Source organism: Abrus precatorius, unplaced genomic scaffold (assembly GCF_003935025.1).
Source record: "Abrus precatorius isolate BTA unplaced genomic scaffold, Abrus_2018 Scaffold7, whole genome shotgun sequence".
In the NCBI taxonomy this organism is placed as follows: Eukaryota; Viridiplantae; Streptophyta; class Magnoliopsida; order Fabales; family Fabaceae; genus Abrus; species Abrus precatorius.
Genome location: NW_020874417.1, coordinates 15,075,891 through 15,089,728, shown reverse-complemented (window position 1 = coordinate 15,089,728; position 13,838 = coordinate 15,075,891).

The window sequence follows — 13,838 nt, the reverse complement described above, 5'->3', positions numbered from 1 at the left end:
AATTGAGACATTACAACATGACATATGGCATGTTACGTGAGACTTAGCTTGAATTGCACAATACATTTATCCATTGCCTATTCACAATGTCACTCATTGATGTTTGATAAAGTTGACGTGATTAAATTAAAAACTAGCACTTGATAGTATTTCAATGTATTAATCAATATTATAAATTAAAAATAAGAATTTATTAAAAGTAAGAACTAAATCATTTAAAGTAACTAAAATAATAAAATCACATAATATAAGGACTCAAAACATATCTGAACTTAAACATTTAAATTTCATATTTATTAGATTTGCTTCAAACATTAGAACATGGGAAGTGTTGCATTTGAGTGAGTGACACCTTTTACCTTCTACTCAACACAATAAATACACTTTACTATCTTTGATATATATATATATATATATATATATATATATATATATATATATATATATATATATATATATATATATTCTTATCTATCTAATTTTTAAATTTATATATACTAAAAGAGAGAAAGACACACATATATATAATCATCGAATAAAAAATTTAGTTTTTTTTAAGTCAAATTTTTCTTGTTTATATCTTCTAAACAGATAATAAAGTTTTTGAAATTTATTTTTTATATTAATTTTTTAAAATATTAATTAAAAAATAAAATAAAATTCAATTACCAATAATTTTATATTAAATATATTATTTTATGTTTAAATTATGGATAATTGCTATTATTATTTTAATGTGATATTATAAATTTTATTTATGAAAATGTATTTTTTTTATCAGAAATAGGAAATAATTTTAGATATATATATATATATATATTTTAACAAAATCATTGAAATTCAGTATATTGTATTATTGTTACTGACAATCAAAATTGCTAAGAATAAGTCTACATTTTTAATCATCATTGCTATTGTTACGAAAACAAACAGCTTATAAATGTTATAATAATATAAATATTTGCGTTAATAATTTATATAATGTTAAAAAAAGAAGTTATTAACTATTTTAATTATTATTATTTTTTATATTCAATAGGGCTACAAAATTTCAAAAAATAAAGACAAATCAAAGACTCAATCTAGGGAACCGAACTCCTAAAGAATCAATACAGAGAAAGGGAATAAAAGTAGAGGGAGGAGTGTCAATATAACAAGATAGGGAACCCTCAAGTATACCAAGATATTTTCTAAGCTTATTGGTGATGGGTATTCCTAAATCAGTGCTAATAAATTGAAAACTAACCTAATTTAAATTTGCTGAGAAAAATAAAGAGGATTTATTAACATTAATTTAGAGACCAAATGAACAACAAAACTCATTTAAGACATCTTTAATAATAGTGGCTTGGGCAACTAAAATCAAGTCATCAGCAAACATTAGGTAGGATATATTAGGGCCCTGGTTACTAAAAGGAAAAAGGAATCCAAACTTTACTACAAACTTTATCATTTATAAGATAGGCTAGCTTTTCAATGCAAAGAACAAAAATACAAGGGGACAGTGGGTCTCCTTGTCTAATACCCCTTGAAGAATTGAAAGAAACAGTCCTACTACTATTCTAGTTTAAGAACATGGAAGGAGTAGTTATGCATTGATTAATTACATCAGCCATATAATTATTAATGTCAATTTTTTGAAAAGTATCTCTAATAAATAACCACTTAAGCTTTTTATAGGCTTTCTCCAAGTCCAATTTAATGATCATATAGTTATTCCTTCCTTTAAATTTAGAAAAAGAATGAATTGATTATTACAATACCAGAACATTATCAATACTATGTCTCTCAGGAACAAAGCTAATTTGATTATTAAAAATTAAATGGGGAAGAGCATCTCTAATTCTATTAGCAATTATCTTAGTTATTATTTTATAACTCACATTGCAAAAGAAAATTAGTCTGTATTGATTAATATACTCAGGTTTCTCAGTCTTGGGAATCAAAGTAATACCAGTCTCATTAACAGCTTTTATATTAATGGGATTAGCAAAAATATCATTAACAAATTTTATCAAAAAAAGGGGCTAAGGTATTCCATTGATTCTTAAAGAAAAGAGCATTAAAATTTCCTATGCTAAACAAGGCAACCCTAATCTCATCCTTATAAACCTTAGCATCCATCCTAACTCTGAATCCCTTAGGGGAGGAAAGGTAGTTGTTGTTCTAAACTTAGGACCATCGGGACAAGATCAAAATAAATATCTTTGAAGTAATTTAAAGCAAAGGATTTTAGCTTAATAACATCAAATTTCCATTGGTTCAAATTATTTTTCAGAACTTCAATGGACCTATTTTTCCTATGAATAATAGCAGCTTTGTGAAAAAATTTGGTTTTTCAATCTCCTAATTTAATTCAGATTGATCTATAATGGTGAAACCAATAAGGTTATTCAAAATTCAAAATGTTTTGGTACTTCTGCCAAAGAGTTTTAAGGAGATTATTAAGGTAAGGATTAGACCCTTGGCCTAATTTTTGATAAATACCTTCCATTCTATTAAAAAGACACTTTTTCTGATGAAAAATATTACCAAAGACATCTTTATTCCAACTAGATATATTGGCTCTAAATCTGTTAACATTATCAAACTAGGAATGAGAAGGAATCTAGGAATTTTTAACTTGGTTACTGAAATCTGGGTGAAATATCCAAGGAGCTAAAAACTTGAAATTATTCTCATTAGCTAAATCTTTGTTCATATATTTTATTTTTAACCAAAGCCCTACATGATCGGATTTAAGGATAAGAATGTGGAATATTGAGCTATTAGGAAAAGTTAGGTTCCAATTGTCATTAATAACCACTCTATTAATTCTTTCATGCAAGTTTCCTCGACTCCAAGTAAAAGGGTTTCCTTTGAAACTCAAATCAAATAGATTACATTGATTTAGGCAGTTAGCAAAATTGTTCATTTGGTAAATATTAGCTTTATTACCATCAATTTTCTCATTATTATAAAGGACAGTATTAAAACCCCCAGTAAGGCACCGGGGCAAATTAATTAATTTACTTTGGTCAACTAATTCCTTCCAACAATCAATTTTAAGTTTGTCTATAGGGCTAACATAGATAGAGGACAAAATCTAATCTTCTTTATCAAGGTTCTTAATTTTCATATGAATGGTAAATCTGGATTTGGACAAAGTAGAGGCCTTAATAGTATCCTATTCCAAAGGCACCAAATGCCTCCTAAAAACCCAATAGCATTCGCTTTCTCACTGCCATCAAGATTGATTTTCTTAAGAACTTTGTTAGCTTTTTTCTTACTATTTCTAAGTTCAAATAGAGCAACAAAGTCTAACTTATGCATATGAATTAGGTCATTGACTAATCTAGCAAAAGACTTACTACCTACACTCCTATAATTCTAGAAAAAACAATTCATAAGACCATATTTGAGGATTTAAGAAACATCCTTAGGATGCTGGTTATGAACCTTTCTAGACTCTATCCCTTTATTAGCCATTGTGGCTTTTGTATTATTGAAAGGTAATTTTTTGTTGCATCTATATTGATAAGTCTGTAATTAGACCCTCTTTTATAACCCACATATTCATATTTGACCTTTATTTTATTTGAGTTTTACACTAATTTATATATTAACTGTGCAGTTTAGTATAAAGAGGCTGTAAGTGGATTTTGGGTGCATTCTGAGCCCAAATTGATGGAAGATTAAAGCTTTGCAGCAGTCAGCACGCCCAGACCCATTCAATAAGCACGGGGGTGCTTCGAGCCCATGCACAGTCGTGCTTAAGGCCTTGCATGACCTTGCTCATCTGTAGGAAGCTCAATTATGAAGAGTTTTTAAGGTTTTCAAATCGTATAAAAGGGAATATCTCAGGCATCATAAAAGGACCATTTTTACATCTTGGCTTTGGCTCTAGAATACATCTGATCTCGTCTCTCTTGCACGGGATCCTTGGCACATATTTGGCGACACTTGGAGCTTCAAGCAATCGTACTTAAAGACTGGGAACACATCTCACACTCTAGTTTGTTATTTCTTTTGATTATGGCTTTGTTTATGATTGTTTTAGTTCTTTTCTTTAGCATGAGTAACTAAGTCCATAGCTAGGGCTATGGGAACTATTGTTCATGAATTTATGGAATTTTGATAGTTGAATCTAAATTTGATTTTTGCTTTGTGATTAGATTTTATCTTATTGCGCTTCTTTCTTAATCTTAATTAATTATATCGTCAGGCGACCGTACCTCGGTTAATTAATAGATCTATAGGGTAAAATAAGACAAAGGATTAGGTGGACCAAACCAATCTTTCTCTTCTAATCGTTATTAAATTAACAAGTTCATAAATTCTTTAAGCTTTCATAAATTCATATCTTGCATGACCATTGGGCATAATGCCCCAAATTTTGGCAATATTAATTATTGTTATTTATATAAATCTAAATGTATAGATATGTGTGTTGATTTACTTGATAATGATGTTTATGTGTATTAAGTATATAGATGTGTGTATTGTGTGTATGCATGACTAGATAGGGCTAAAATGGGCTAAGTATCTAAGTGTAGGGCATGATACTAGGCTGTTCTCACTGTAGCGAGAGGGCCCTGAGAGGAAGGACCAGAATTGTCGCCTTCTCGCTGTAGCGAGATTCTACAGAAACTAAAGTGCAGTTTTCTCTGGTTTTTTCGTTGTAGCGAGAGGGCGTGCCGCTGCATCGAGAAGACCTCGTTGCAGTGAGAATATCTCGTTGTAGTAAGAGTGTCGCGACCAGAAAAGAATTTAAAGGGGTTAGGGTTCGGGGAGAGTTATTTCTCCCTCTCTCTTCGATCCTCTTATACCCAAAGCCCTTTTCACTGATTAAATTGCCTCTAAAGCCGTTTGGGAGCTTGATTGAAGGTTGAATCTATGTGAAGAATGCTTGGAGGTGAGTTTTAAACGGTTAGAATTTTTGTTTTCCTTCCCTTTCTCTGTTCTTGGTGATTTTTGGGGTTCTCATGGAATTCTTTCATGTATTTAAGCCAAAAGTCGTGTGGGAAGCATTTTCGTAGTTCAATTCGGACGTGGGTCTTTAATCCAAGGTAAGGGGGGACTCTACCCTACTCTTTTTATGTATAATTGATTGAATATGGAGTTGTGGTTGAGTTAGAAGGTAGAAAATGTGCAGAGAATGAAAGTTGATTGAGAATTGTGATGAGGGCCATGCGCCGTGAGATGTGAATATTGCGTGTGGTTAACCGAAATGGATGAATGTGAATTGTATGCTAAATGTTGTGTGATAGAATGAGTATGGGCACTTGTGCCGTATATTTGAATGAACATTATGAAAATGTGGGCCTAGTGCCATAACTGTTAATTGTGGGCTATGTGCCGTATACTGAAATGTGTGTGACTGGGGCGTGTAACGTTGTTGTAATGTACTATGAATGGTTCAGCGATACACTGGGGGTGTGGGAGATGAGGACGGTAGAAATACCTTGGGGAAGAGGGAGTGGTGGTGACATCGACTGTGGAACGGGTGCACCACAGGCCACACACTCTTTTCTTGACTAAACCTCTGACCATTACCTTTGATGAGCGACCCGTGATTACCCACGTGGTATCCGTGAGACGGGGGTAACCGGCAACCATTCATGGTGTAAATCTGTGATCACAGTGTCAATGTGAGTGTGGCTGGCATGAGTATGCATGGGTTCATGAATTGTGCTTATGGATGTGATAATGTTGTTTATGCTTGTATTTGTTTAATGTATTGGAAATGTGCTGGAGGTGAGACTCTATGCTTAATTGTATGTTTTGGTAGTGTAGAGTACTCACCCTTACATTCATTTTTCAGGTAATCAAGACGATCAACACTGGACTCAGTGAAAGGGGCAAATGGAAGTGCTATAAGACTAGGAGTTTAATTTGAAACTAATGTATTTGAATGGGTCCTGTAGTAATGACTTGATAGAAATTGTAACCCTTTTTCTTATTTTAAAAGTATTTGATGAAGCCAAGATTTGAGAACCTTATTTGAAATGAAATTTATTTTATTCCGAATTTGCGAAATTATGATTTATTGAAATTAAACATAAGGTGTTACATTGAGAATGTTAATTTAGAGAAAAGAATATTAATATTGCATGACCATTGGGTATTAATAGTATTCGTATGAATGATTGGTAATCACAAGGAAATCAGATTTATAGTTAAACAGAAAAATACATAAAGAATTGAATGAGAAAACCCATATGCCTTATGTTTCTCTCCGATAAGTGTAACTAAGACGTGCATTATATTCATTGCTCTTAGTTTTATAATTGATTTTATAAATTCTTTTTTTTTAATTAATCTCGTATCTTTGAAGCTTGAACAATTGAATTAAAAAATTCTTAGTAATTGAAAATCAATCCTTGTGGGACAATATTTTGGAAACTTAATTTAAAAACTCTTTATTACTTTTCGATGGGTACACTTGCCCTCCGAACAAGTTTTTGATATATCCATAAGAGGTATGGGCCCCGAAAGTTTTTAAGGGGGATCATAATCTAAATGAGAATGAAGGTCCTAACAGTTATTATTATTTATACCTAAAAATTCCTAAATAGATCCAGTCTCAGAATATTTTTTTATTAGCCTTATTTTGCATAATTTTCATGAGACAGAAAATTTCTTTATCATTATTCCTAGCATTACTTGTATCAATGTTCCTATGATTTAAAATTATCTGATTTCCAGATGGATCATAATGCTGAATTTTCTCATTACCTTTTCCAGATTTAATAGTAGCTTTGGATTGAGCAATCTTCTTAGGAATATGTGGGTTAACAGGTTAAGACACATTATTTCCTATGGGTTTAGACTATCTGAGTTTCTTGTAATCCTTTCATCCTAGTGATTTGTTATTTGGTTACCTATTAATGGATTGGAATCAGAATTTGAATCCTATTTTTTCCTTACCTCAACTTCCCCAGTATATTAAACATAGATCCATTTTGATGATCCTTCCCTTTCCCAGATTGGGCTGAATATTTAGGATTCTTTGAAGGTCCAAGTTTCTTCCTAACAGGTTTCTTGGCAAGCATCCATGGCCTAAACTTACCCTTATGCTCATCCCCTCCTTCCTCTAGGCTAGATTGAGTATTTCTTTCTATATTATCTCTTAAGGACACAATCATTTCATCCTTATTAACTGTATACTCAAAGGACTCAGGGTCAAAATGCTCATGTTCTTGATTATTAATAATATTTTCTTTACATGTTTCTATTCTATGGCCATATCTACCACAATTAAAGCAAATAAGATGCAGACCCTCATATTCTACCTTGAATTCCTGCCCTAGCACTTTAAAAGAGGGGATTAGTTTTTTATTCAAATCTAGTTCAACATAGATCCTAGCAAATTTTCCTCTAGAGACTAGAGATGTATATGGATCAATTTTAAGCATTATTCCTAAACAAGCCCTTACTTGCCACAAAAACTTTTCACTGTACAATTCTAGAGGAAGATCAGGAATACAAATCCAAGCAGGAATTTTTTTAAGACTATAATCCCTAAGTTTGAGCAGATGCCTCCACCTTTGAACTAGTGGGTAGTGATCTAATATTAGCCATGGACCTTCAAATAAAGCAATTTTATAATCATTCAAGCTTTCAAATTTAACAAGGTAAAAATCATTATTTAGATACAGAACTTGTATGTTTCCATTTTTTTCCCCCACAGAGTCCCTAATTTTTTATTAAGAAAATTAAAGCTAATGGATTTTCCTAAAAGTTTAACTATTAGGATAAACTTCCAAGATGAGCACCATTGCTTGTAATCCTCTAGAGGGATTCTAATTTCAAGACATAAATCTTGGGTCTTGTCATTATCTAAGTCTCTGGCGGAATATTAAGCTCCTTTAGAACAGATCTAATAATTTCCTCATCACTTAGGACCATATTTATTTCTTTTGAAGCAAGAACTTTATTCCTATACGATATGCAAATTGGAGAGCTAAGGTTAGAAGGAATCTGATTTGGAGGAAGAAAACAGTGAAGATCTTCCTGCATACACTGATTCAACTCTTCATGAGTAATCGCGACTTCCATTTTGACATTCTTCTTACTTTGAATCAGTAGATCTACCTCTTATGTAGATCTTTTCTCCACTTCCACCCTCGCTCTGAAGACTTCTTGTTGAAGCCAAGAGGACTGAGGGCAATCATCCTGGTGAACTTCGTTATGTGTCTCTAAAAGTACCCTTACAAATGGAGCAGCGTTACGAGAAAAGGAAATAGGGTTAAGGAAACCCAGCGAAAAGGAGCAAATGACCCTTCTCTCTCTACAATTATTTTTACACTATTAGTTTCTTGAAGTTTTACATTTTAATTATTTTTACACTATTAGTTTCTAATTATGTTTATCACAACATAAATTTAAAATGAAAACATTTTTTATAATCATTTTGATATATTAATATGCTCTAACAAATGAATTTAAAATCTATTTTGTTATTATGACATGAAAACATTAATCTAATTTGCTTACTAACTCATTTAGAAACAATGTATTTATTTTATATTTTTTATTAAAAAAGTATCTTTTTCTACCACAAATAACTATCTTTATGATTTAAAATATTATACTTTGATTAAGTGATGTAAAATGTTTTATGTGTTTTCATCAAATAGCATTTAACTACCATTTGAACAATTGCTTTCATTTTAAATTATTCCTCAATGTATAATTCATCCTCAAATTTTAAAAAATAAAGAGAATTTAATATTGAAAAATTTATCTTTTTATTAAGATAATCTTATAACTTGAAGATAAATTCTAAAATGTATTTTTTTTTTCTTTATTAATGTGAATATATCCAAGTGTCAATTTATTTTATAGTAATAAGAATACAAATTAAAATGCACTTTGTAACTTGTGTTAAATATTTACTAAGAGAAATAACAAAAAAAATATTTACTAAGAGAAATTATTTACTCAGTTGAATTGATAATAATTTTTTTTAAAATAATTGAAATTTTGATTCAAAATTACCTTTAATATTAGTATTATTCTTATTATTATTAAAAATTTTATCATCATAAATATTATTATCATCATAGTTTCTACTTTATAATGACCATAATAAATTATTTTATAAGTTAATATTTTGTCCTAAAACGTGACAATATAAAAGTCAAATTATTATGATATAATATAATTTACTTGATAGAATATTTATATTTCTTTAGAGTTTAAAGTTAAAAATATATAATTTAGATGATATTATTGTACTGTTCACCAATCTAATGTGAGAATACAATTTAAACATTATGATTAAAGTTTGTTGATAAAAAAATACTTATTATGTGATCATTATTTTTATTATCATATATTTAAAAATTAATATATATTTTTTATCACATAGGGAGATAGAAAGTCTTTTAATTAAACTAGATAATTTGATTTATTGTAAGTTTCAATTTTTTATAATTATTTTTAATGTATTATAATTAATTTTTGTCAGGTCAGTTTTAGGAAGTAATAAACAACGTATAGAGATAAGAACACAAAGTGGAAATACAAGAGCTTCTCTGTCCAAACAAAATCTCTCAACGATACAAATAGAAAACTTATTACATAATTGGTCTATAGTAGAAATAAAATCTTTAAAAATTTATAAATCAAGGTTTGAAAATATATTATATTTGGTTAGTTTTTTTAATCAAATCTTGTTTATTTGGTAAATAATATCTTATCTATTTTAATATTTTGTTTAATGGCTTATAATTTATAACTAATCTCGGAGCTCCTCTTTCTTGTTTTGAAACTTTATTAACATAAAACCCTATACAACTCTAGGGTGATTTTGATGGTCTAATTAATCCTTTTTCTAAAAATTCTTGAATTTCCTGCTTGTAGAACTTAATCTATTCTTTATTCATTTGTATTGGTTTTGCTTTTGTTGGAATGTCTTTCTCATTAACATTTTCTTTGTAAGGAAGACTTATTTCATGTTGTTTTCTATAATGGAAGGCCACAAGATTTGTTTCGCAAATTTCTTTTTCAATTTTTTCTTGAAAATATTTTATTATTTTTTAAATTTTTGGTGACTTTAATTGTTCTTCAATTATTTTATGTTCAATTTCTTTATGAAAGAATTTTATTTGTTTTTGTTTTCTATTTATCATATTTATCTCTTTTATAAAAAATTCTTGTAACAAATTGAGTTCTCTTGTTTTAGGGGCCCTTAGGAATTCAAAGATAATTATCTTTCCTGGAACTGTTTGTGTAGTAATCCCTATATTACTAATTTGTAAAAGGTATAGTAAGGTTAAGAATGGAGTTCCTAAAATTATTTGATTGTTCATAATTTTTTATTATTACAAAAGATGTTGTAAAATATATCTTGTCTTTACAAATTTTTGCATAAGATAATTTATAATTAACCATCATTTTACTACCATTAGCACTGGTTACTCTTTCTGTAGTTTTCTCAAAATATTTTGTGGGTATCAACCCTTCCTGTGTGCAGTTTTACATCTGCACCTTAATCTATTAATGCAATGAACTTGAATTTTCTTTTTCTACTACTAAAACCACTTCACATAACCACTTATGAGTAGTAATTAAATTTAATAATTGCATCTGAAAGATTTTTGGCTCTTTTTCTTTTGTTATTTTGGTATGTTCTTCTATTGGTTGTTTTCCTTCCAGCGCCATTAGCCTATATTCTAAAGTTAGCTAATTTTATTTTAATTTTGTAATTTCTTGTTTTATCCACATAATTTCATTTTGTAAGTCTTTTATTGTTGTTTGATTTTGGTTTTGTTTAAATATAGATAATATTTTTTTTCATTTCAATTGGTTTTATTTCTTCAGTAACCTATTTTGTTTTTTGTACTAGTTCATTGAGTTTACTAACAAATTCAGTTTTTAAAGAAGAATCTTCTAATTTATCTATAATGGATATTAAGACTCCTCTTTGATATGAGGTCAACATATTTATTTGCGGACTGGTGCAGTCATTACAGTCACATGATCCTGGTCCTAAACGGAACTATTTTTGCTCTTCATAACTTGTATCATAAGAATTATCTAATTGATATATTTCAATATAGTTATCTTCTTCAAATTCATCCTCTGAACTTTTAGGTTCGGTTTCAGAGTTTATCATTATCCTTTGTAATATTAATTTTAACTCTTCATTTTCTAAAGAGTTAATTTTTTGTTGTACCCAGTAGTTTTTTGCAATGTGACCAGGTTTTTCACATTTCCAACAATTATTATTTCTTATTTTGTGATTTATCTTGTCGTTCTGGCCTATAAAAAGACTTTTGTTGTCTTTGCTTGTTTTCATAATTTGATTTTTTAGGAAACTATTTTTTAATTTTTCTGTTTTGCTTGCTAGGTGCTCTAATAGGTTGAAAACCAAAATCTTGACAGAAAGAACCCATCTCTTTTTGGTTTCCTATTTTTTCTTTTCTTAAGTGGTTTTGTAGTTTTGTATCTGTATATATTTTTATGCCTATTTCCATAATTATATTATGTATTTGATCATAAGTTAGTTGTTCATAAGAGATTGTACCCCCTTTACACTTTGTTTCTAGATTTTGAATGACTTTTTGTGCAAATAATGGTGGAAGAGCGACAATGAACCTTTCTTTCTAAAACCTAGCTGCCACATCTTCTTTCAATATTACTTTTGATAAAAACATGTCTTTATACCATGGATAATCAGACATAGTTGGTCATCTAAGATTCACTAATTGTAGAAATACTCGTTCTTGAAAAATATTGGAATCTCCTATAAAGTGTTGTATTATAGTAAAAATAAGAGTGAATGTTGCATCTTCTTCTTGGATCTCTTGTTTAACATGTACTAATATCGCATTTTTATTGTCCGTAGATAACATATTTTTCCACCATCTTCTTAATTGTCCTGTAAATCCCTGAACGATTGTTTCTACTATAGTTTTAACACTAATTCTTCTTATTTTATATGTTGTGGTTGTCATAACCATTTGTATGGTAAAATTTAAGATTGCTTGTTCACTTGATCCATCTAGATTCCATTCTATTAAATCATTTTCAGTATAAGAATTTTGTACAAAATTTCCTTTTTCTTCTAAAAGTATATCTAGTAAGGATGACATATTATAATATGGTTTAATTTTTGGGTGACTGTATTTCGTATTCAACTTATTTATTTCTATTGTATTTATATAAGTTTTTTTTCTAAACTTAATTGTGATATTTTTGTTTTTAGTTACTCTATGTCTAGTTCTAGACTACTGTTTTTTCTTAGAGCTTCTATTGTTTTTTAGGTAGTGTACCTATTTTTAGAATGAGTTTTTCTAAGCTTTCCTTTTTCTACAGGATTCAGGCATATCTTCAATTCTAATTAATTGTTCTGAAGTAACTCCTAATACAGTATTAGTAAAGTTCATTTGTTGATGTAATTTGCTAATATCATTTTTCTCAATTTATTTTTCTTGCGGATTGACTTTCTTAAAAGGTGATGCTTCTACATTTTCATTCCTTTGTATCATTATTTTTTCGAGTGGGGCTACTCTAAAAAGATTTCTTTCCCTGTTGTAGTTTTTCATATTTTTTTAACTGCCCCTATTGGACATATCTCTTTTGAAAAAGGAAATGCTTTACCTAGGTGTTGTTCTAACTAGTCAAAGAAGTAGATATGAATTTCTATTTGATATAGATAATTATAAAATTTTTCTCTAAATTCTACCCGCTGTGTATTTGAATAAGTAGAGAAAAATCACTCTTTCTTCTTTTTGTTGTATTTTGCATCTAAGTCTTTTTTAATCCAAGCTTTATCTATAACAAAAGGTTCTTCTCTTGTTAGAGTATCGATTACTTGTGATGTTGTTGGGCTAAAATTTGAGTCTTCTTCAAAATTTTCATAAACAGAAATAGAAACTCATGGTCTACTATTGTTGTCTAGTCCTCTTAAGCCTAGATTAATAGTAGAGTTATCTACTGAATTTCTAGATAGTTCTTTTATTATTAAGGGTCTGTTTTGATTAAAAGAATTAGATCTGTTCATTCTATGACAAATAGTTGACCCTTCTTGTATAATTTCTCTTATATTTGTTTTGTGGATTTTGGGCGTTTCTACTGTGTTTTTTTATAATTCATTCTTTTGGAATTCTTTTACTTAGTTCTTCTTGGCTAAGCGGTTTGGGAGTTTGTACTAGACTTCGTTTTGTGTTTGCTTTTACCATTATTATTTCTATTTTCTTTGTTTGTCTTAAAGCTTTGAAATTATAGTTTACTTTTGAAACTTTATAACATACTCTGTAAATTATGTGAAAAGGATTTGTAGACTTATCTATAACATCTATTGGAGAATTTATAAAAATTCTTATAGCTTTTGCTGTTTTTTCGTTATCTAGGTTCATTGAAAAATTAGGGTAACAATTAAATAGGACAGAATTATCATGAAGATTATTTTCTAAAGCTGCTAGTATTAAGTCTTGTATTCTGTATAATCTCATATCCTATAGTAATATAAGAATAAGCATATTAACTCCTATCCTATAGTTAGGTTTAATTGCAACTTGAATTAATCCTAGGTGAACAAAGTGGTATTCATCTTATACATGTGTTTTTAGTAATTCATTTTCTAAGAGTTGGATCTCTTTATTATTTGTGATTCCTGGTTGTGAGTATTGTACTACATGTATTTGTTCATCTAGTCTTGATTCCCAAAGAGACCTTGATTTATAAATTTTTGAAGGTTTTATTTCTAGTATAGACCAAATATGTAATAAGTTTTCTATTTGTCCTATTGAGAGATTTTGTTTGAACAGAGAAGCTCGTGCATCTCTACTTTGTGTTCTTATCTCTATGCCTTGTCTAGTACTTTCTAAAATTGACCTAACAGATCT